Below are 7,409 nucleotides of genomic sequence, written 5' to 3'. Positions count from 1 at the left end.
TCTGGGCGTCTACTATAAATGATCAGACTTGACGAGCCAACAAATATCCCAAGTACAACTTCTTCTGATGTTGCATAGCCTAGAGGATGAAGACATCGGTCTGCGTTACCGCTCCAAGACTATCTCCTCCGCCTGTAATGGTGTAAGCTAATAGGGTATAGAGATAGCGGAGATGATCCGGAAGGCTAGACGCCTTAGACCTGCTTGGGTAGTACATTTCCGGCCTAAGTACCAATGAGTCCCACATGGTGTCGTAGGATACTGGGTTGATGTAGAGGCATCTGTGATACTCGTCCCCCGGGATCTCCTGTTCAGTCTATAATCCCAAATGCATGCTGAATTGCGGGATTGACATTAAGAACTCCCTGCCCCCAAGTCTGAAATAAACTACATCAGGCTGATGCTAGTTTGTGATCTGTTGCTGCAGGAAGAAGGTGCTGCGGAACTCAATTGTAAGCTCACGGTAGGTTGGCTCAATGATGCCAAAGAATCACGCATACAGCAGAGTCTCGAACAGAGTGCGCACATCCTGAACCAATCCCACTCTTTCCAGGGATACGAAGTCGATGCAACGACTTGCCATCACTTGCTTCCATCTCATGACTTAGAATCAACTCTCATTATCTGCATTAGGGAATGTCCACAATGGATGACGACCAGGTGCAGGTGGGTTCACAGCTGGTGCTCTTCGAGCTCGGACTAGTTGTCAGCGGCTATGGTTGGCCGGTCAGCCGCCCGGTGCTTTGAGTGTTGGTTCTAGTCCTGTGGAGGAAGATGTTCCTTCGCCACGCGATCGCTTGCTGGTAGTGACGCGTTTTCGTTGCTTCCTATGGGATTGATCGCGGTCCATCATATTACCTGATGTAATGAATCATTAGTTATTCATACAAGAAATCAAGTTAATCAGAAATCCTACCGAAAATTAAATAGCATAACGACTATGATTCGACTAACAGAAAACTTTAGACTTAACAAAAGAATAAAGCAATGTCCTGCATAAATTCATTAACCGATACATTCCAACCTACTTTATCATGCAACAACTAGCGCAACTCTATTCTAGCAATTATTCATAACAGAGTGCTATAGACAAACTTTATTTTCGCCAAACCCCATAGTTATCAAAATTCATAATCGACTTTACAGCAAACATAACAACTAATGTAAATTAAATCTAACTGAGGTCAAATTGAAGCAGTGTAACAAAGTAAAACTACTAAAACATACTAGTACGTCCTAAATAAAGTATATGCATAAAAGATAAACTAAATTAAAAAAAAATAAAAGTAAAAAGTGAAGAGACTTACTTGGAATTGCCGAGAAAGGTAAGAAGGATGAGAGAAATGGAAGAAAAAAACACCTTGGAGCTTAGAAAAGGGGGTAGCAAAATTTTTGGAAGCCTCCCTTTTTATAGGCACGAGGGTCAGCACAGGCGAGGGCAAGGCCGTGCTGATCCGTGCTGAGCGCTTATGCTTCAATGGTACACCAATTGGCACAGGTGGGGGCACGGCCATGCTGACCAGCATGGCCTGGTATCGCCGCCCGTGATGCCTTCGGAAGCCGTATGAACGGCTGAATTCCCCCAAGTCTTCATGTGTCTGTCATCACAGGCTTGACTCAGGTCGTGCTGATGGGCACGGCCTAGTGTTGTAGCCCGTGATGGCCACATAAACCGTGGTGAAAGGGGAGGTTTCTAGGCTTTCCTTTGCCATCTCGGATCACTAAACTCCCTACCTGCGATTGACATATATACGCACATGTTTAGGCCATAAATCAAGTAAATATGGTCAAATGGAAAAGTATGTCCTCACCGATTGTAAAAGTCCGACCTAAGTTAATAACCCTAAATTCATACAACTATGTTAAATTACCAAGTAAGTGTTCTAACTACTATCAAGCAAACTAAAATGAATAAAGTCAAAAGAAAATAACGAAATAATAAAAACTAACAAAAATATGTAAGCATAACCAAAGTCGAATGTGCAAAAGTGCTTATTTTTGCTGAGTTCTAAGCTTGACTCATCCGAATCAACCCTCCTGTGCATATAAAGCTAGGTCAACTCATTGCTCACCATCCAATGAGTTACCATGGTAAAGCTTGAACCGATGGCCATTCATTTTGAAATCTCCCTTCTCGGGATGATGCAACTCCACCACTCCATACGGAAAGGAGATGGTCCAGACCACCGACTCCACAGCTTTCCAGGAAACAGATGAAGGGGAGAGTTGTATAGCAACACTCGATCCCCTACTTGAAACTCCTTATGCCCATGAATCCTTTGATCATGCCATTTCTTCGTCCTTGCTTTGTAAGTTAACAAGTTTTCATATGCCTGTCGGTGCCACTCATCTAGCTCACTCAGCTGCCACTGTCACTCCTTACCTGCAGAATCAATATCAAAGTTATAAGTCCTAAGGGCCCAAAGTGCCCTATGCTCTAACTCAACAGGCAAATGACATGACATTCCATAAACAAGGCGATAGGGCATAAAACCTATAGATGTCCTAAAATCAGTCCTAAAATCAGTCCTAAACGCCGTAATGCATCATCCAACTTAAGAGCCCAATCTTTCCTACTGGTACTAACGGTTCTCTCTAAAATACTCTTAATACCCCTATTATTTACCTCAACCTGCCCACTAGTCTAGGGGTGAAGAGTAGAGAACCGCTGAGTAATCCCGTACCGCTTAAGTACCTTTTGTAATTGGGCATTGCAGAAATGTGTTCCTCTATCACTAATAAGCACCCTAGGTGTGCCAAACCTAGCAAACAATCACTTAAGGAACCTGCAAACAACCCTAGCATCATCAGTGGCCACAGCCTGAGCTTCAGGCCACTTAGAGAAGTATTCAATGACAACTAGAATATACCTATTACCATATGAAAAGGGAAAGGGTCCCATGAAGTCGATGCCCCAAACATCAAAAATCCCAACAACTTGCACACTAGTTTGGGGCATCTCATCACGAGAAGAAATATTACTTGTGCGCTGACAAGCATCACAAACCTAAATAAATTTCCGTGCGTTTTGGAAGACTGTAGGCCAATAGAATCTTGCCTTTAGCACCTTCCTCGCTGTATGGTTTGCCGCTTGATGACCTCTAGTGGGTCCCTCATGGCAGTGCCTCAATATTTGGAGGGTCTATTCACCATAAACACAACGATGAATCACCTGATTTGCACACTCTAAACAGAAAGGGATCTTCCCAAATGTAGTATTTCAAATCAGCAAAGCAATTCTTCTTTTGCTGATAAGTCATACCCTTTGGTAGAACCCTAGTAACCAAGTAGTTAGCATAATCTGAAAACCAGGGAGTATCAGTGTATACCTGAGTGACATATAAATGCTCCTTTGGAAATCGATCATCTATAGCCGTCTCATTAAGTGCATCCAAGTGAGGATTCTCCAATCTCGATAAAAGGACCGCTACTAGATTCTCCACGCCCTTCTTATCCTTGATCTCGACATCAAATTCTTGCAACAATAGAATCCACCGAATCAATCTCAGTTTCGCATCATTTTTCAGGAATAAGTACCTCAATGCCGAGTGGTCTGTGAAGACAATGGTCTTGGAGAGAATGAGGTGCGATCTAAACTTGTCGAAGATGTAAACAACAACCAACAACTCCTTCTCTATGGTGGTGTAGTGCTCCTGGGCTCCTGTCAAAGTCTTGCTAGCATAATAAATGGGTTGGAACTTCTTTTCAATCCCCTGTCCAAGCACAGCACCACCTGCATAATCACTAGCATCGCACATTAGCTCAAAAGGCAGCCCAGGTGAAACCATGATCGAGGCTGTAGTCAGAAGTCTCTTAAGTAACTCAAAAGCAGCCAAGCATGCATCATAAAAAACAAAAGGTACATCCTTAACTAACAACTGAGTAAGAGGCCTAGCAATCTTAGAGAAATCTCTAATAAATCTCCTATAAAACCCTGCATGGCCTAGAAAACTCCTAACTGCCTTAACAGAACTAGGAGGAGGTAGCTTAGATATAACCTCTATCTTAGCTCTGTCCACTTCCATCCCAGCCTGAGAGATCTTATGCTATAACACAATCCCCTCTCTCACCATCAAATGATATTTTTCCCAATTCAATACCAAGTTAGCCTCAATACACCTAGCTAACATGCGCTCAAGATTTTCCAAACAAAGAGAGAAAGAATCACCAAAAATAGAGAACTTATCCATAAATACCTCCATAGACTCCTCAATCATGTCCTCAAAAATAGCCATCATGCACCGCTGAAATGTAGCCGGTGCATTGCATAGTTCGAATGGCATCCGTTTGTAAGCGAACATCCTATAGGGGCAGGTGAAAGTAGTCTTCTCTAGGTCCTCAGGTGCAATAGGAATCTGGAAGTAACCTGAAAAACCATTAAGAAAACAATAAAACATGTGACCTGCCAAACGCTCAATCATCTGATCAATGAAAGGAAGAGGGAAATGATCCTTCCGAGTTGCATCATTAAGCCTCTTGTAATCAATGCAAACTCGGAAGCCTGTTATCGTCCGAGTCGAGATCAACTCATCCTTCTCATTCCTTACCACCGTCATGCCTCCTTTCTTAAGCACAACCTACAGAGGACTCACCCACAAACTGTCAGAAATGGGATATATCAAACCTGCATCAAGAAGCTTAATTACCTCCTTCTTCACCACTTCTTTTATGTTCGAGTTGAGTCGTCTCTGAGGCTGAACAACCGGCCTAAAACTGTCCTCCAACGAAATCTTATGAGAGCAGAAACTTGGATTTATGCCTGGGATGTCAGCTATCTTGAAGGCAAAGGCCTTCTTGTACTTCCTTAGAACTTCCAAAAGCATGGCTTGTTCTTCGGGAGTCAGATCAGCTGCTATGATCACTGGCAAGCGCTTCTCTTCATCCAAGAAGGCATAAATCAAGTGGCTCGGTAACTCATTCAATTCTAGGACTGGTGGGTTCTCGAATGATGCCTTTACCTTCTACACTCTAGACCTATCAAGAAAAAGATAAGAATCAGTTGACAAGCTCAGCTCAGAATCCAATAAAACAGCGAGTTGCTCCAACACTTGCTTGTTGGACAACTCCTTATCCTTAGCTAATGCTACCTGCAAAGGGTCAGAACATAACATTTCCTGCAAATGGGACTCAACCACATCATCAATCACATCAACAGAATACACAACATTATCATGGTCTAGTTACTGTCTCATAGAAGTAGCTAGGTCAAAGGTAATGGTCTCATCATCAACTCTAAGCTTAAGCTTCCCATCGCTTACATCGATAATAGCCCTCGATATAGCTAGGAAAGGCCTACCCAGGATAAGAGGCACAGTGCTCTCACCCTCCATATCCATAACCACAAAGTCCACAGGAAAGATAAATTTATCCACCTTCACAAGTACATCCTCAACAACACCTCTAGGAATCTTACTTGATCCTATCGGTGGCAGATGCTCATCCTAGTAGGCTTGGGTTCATGCAACCCTAACTTAGCAAATAAACTAGTGGGCATCAAATTAATACTAGCTCCTAAATCAGCCAATGCACCACTAATTGGCAAATCGCCAATCATACAGGGGACAGTAAAACTCCCTGGATCTCGTTGCTTGAGTGGCAGCTTGTTCTAGATAATAGTTGAACACTCCTTATTAAGTACTACCTGACCAAGATCCTCTAACTTTCTCTTGTTGCTCAAAATCTCATTTAAGAACTTGGCGTACTTCGGCATCTGCAAAATCACCTCAACAAAAGGTAAGTTAATTTTTAGCTGCTTAAACAAGTCAAGAATCTTACTGTATTGCTTGTCCACCTTATCCTACCTCAACCTCACAGGATATGGAACCGAGGGCCAATATTCCCGCACAGGGCTCTTTTGCTTGTCTTCTTTCTTCCTCTCAATCTCTACCACCTCAGGCTCTAGTCCTTCCTTCGCTGGCTCATCCTGCACAATCATATCATCCTTATCAGCTAAAGGCAAAGAACCAGTCAATTGCTTACCTGATCGCAAGGTGATAGCCTTGCAATACTCCCTCGGGTTTGACTCTATAGTACTGGGGAGCGATCTTGAGGGTCTCTTTGAAAGCATCTTAGATATCTAGCCAATCTTAGTCTCCAAGTTCTAAATCGAGGCCTACTGATTCCTAAGTGCACTATAAGTCTACTGGAATCTCGTCTCCATAGACATCACAAACTTCATCATAAGCTCCTCTAAATTTGACTTCTTTTCTAGTGGAGGAGGAGCTTGCGCAGGCCTAGCTGGCTGTTGTTGTGGCTACTGATGAAGTCTCTGAAAACTTGGTGGACCCTGGGCATTATTGTTCCTCCAACTGAAGTTAGGATGATTACGCCACCCAGGGTTTATGTGTTGCTGTAAGGGTTGTTCTGTTGCCTTGGGGAATTCCCCATATAATCAACCTGCTCAACATCAAAAGACACAACAGAAACAAATGGAAAAGTAGAAGAAGATGAAGCAAACATACCTCCCGCAGTACAGTTCACACTGTAGTGCGGGCCACCATAAAATTCGACTACGCTCACGCATGGGCAAGCATCTGGGTTGGTCAATCTTTTGGTCGGAAGCTCACTTTGGCTGAGCTGCCAAGGCTGTTGTAGAATCCACTTGGTTGACCACTCTCTGTCTTCCTGGTCGACTCCTAGAGGATTGCCACTGATAATTATTCATGGCCATTTCCTCTATCAAGTTTTGAGCCTGCTCGAGCGTCTTACTGTTTAGTGCCCCACCAGTTGCAGCATCTACCATCTGCCTCATCGCAAGGTTCAACTTGTTGTAAAAGGTATGAACCTGCATCCACACTAGCAATCCGTGATGTGGGCAACATCTCAAAAGGTCCTTAAACCTCTCCCATGCATCGTACATGCTTTCATCATCAAACTACACAAAAGAAGATATTTTATTTCTAAGTTTAGCAGTTTTAGTGGGAGGAAAATACTTATAGAGAAATTTCTCGGCCAACACCTTCTAGATAGTAATCGTCTACTGTGGAAGAGATTGCAACCATCTTTTTGCTTTGTCCCTTAAGGAAAATGGAAACAATCTCAACCGAATGGCGTCATCGGTTGTTCCATTTATCTTGAATGTGTCACAAATCTCCAAAAAGTTGGAGATATGTGCATTGGGATCCTCGATAGGCAATCTTCCAAACTGCATGCTCTATTGGATCATCTGGATAACATTGGCCTTTATCTCAAAATTATTAGCCACTACAGCAGATCTGACTATACTAGTTTTCATCCTATCCAAAGATGGTCGAGAAAACTCGTACATCATCCTCTGATCGTCATCGGCCTGGGGGTTGTGGTTCTCCATCACGTTAGCTCTATGAATCTTGAGCGTAACTCAGGCCCTCCCTCCTCCTCAATTTGCCTGTAATGTCATCTCATAATCCAGAGGGAGCGCTCCGAATCGG

The 7,409-nt window shown here is 43.2% G+C and overlaps 1 non-coding gene across 1 annotated transcript; it reads left to right on the top strand.

The window, feature by feature from the left end:
- The first annotated feature begins 6,800 nt into the window (after window positions 1-6,800).
- Window positions 6,801-6,907, top strand: LOC112533836. The gene has a single exon (XR_003078191.1). It is a non-coding gene; the product is annotated as a small nucleolar RNA R71 (small nucleolar RNA).
- The last annotated feature ends 502 nt before the right edge of the window (window positions 6,908-7,409 follow it).

Source organism: Ricinus communis, chromosome 6, assembly GCF_019578655.1.
Source record: "Ricinus communis isolate WT05 ecotype wild-type chromosome 6, ASM1957865v1, whole genome shotgun sequence".
Classification (NCBI taxonomy): domain Eukaryota; kingdom Viridiplantae; phylum Streptophyta; class Magnoliopsida; order Malpighiales; family Euphorbiaceae; genus Ricinus; species Ricinus communis.
Note: the sequence above shows the minus strand (reverse complement) of the source record. Positions and strands in the feature narration are given on the sequence as shown.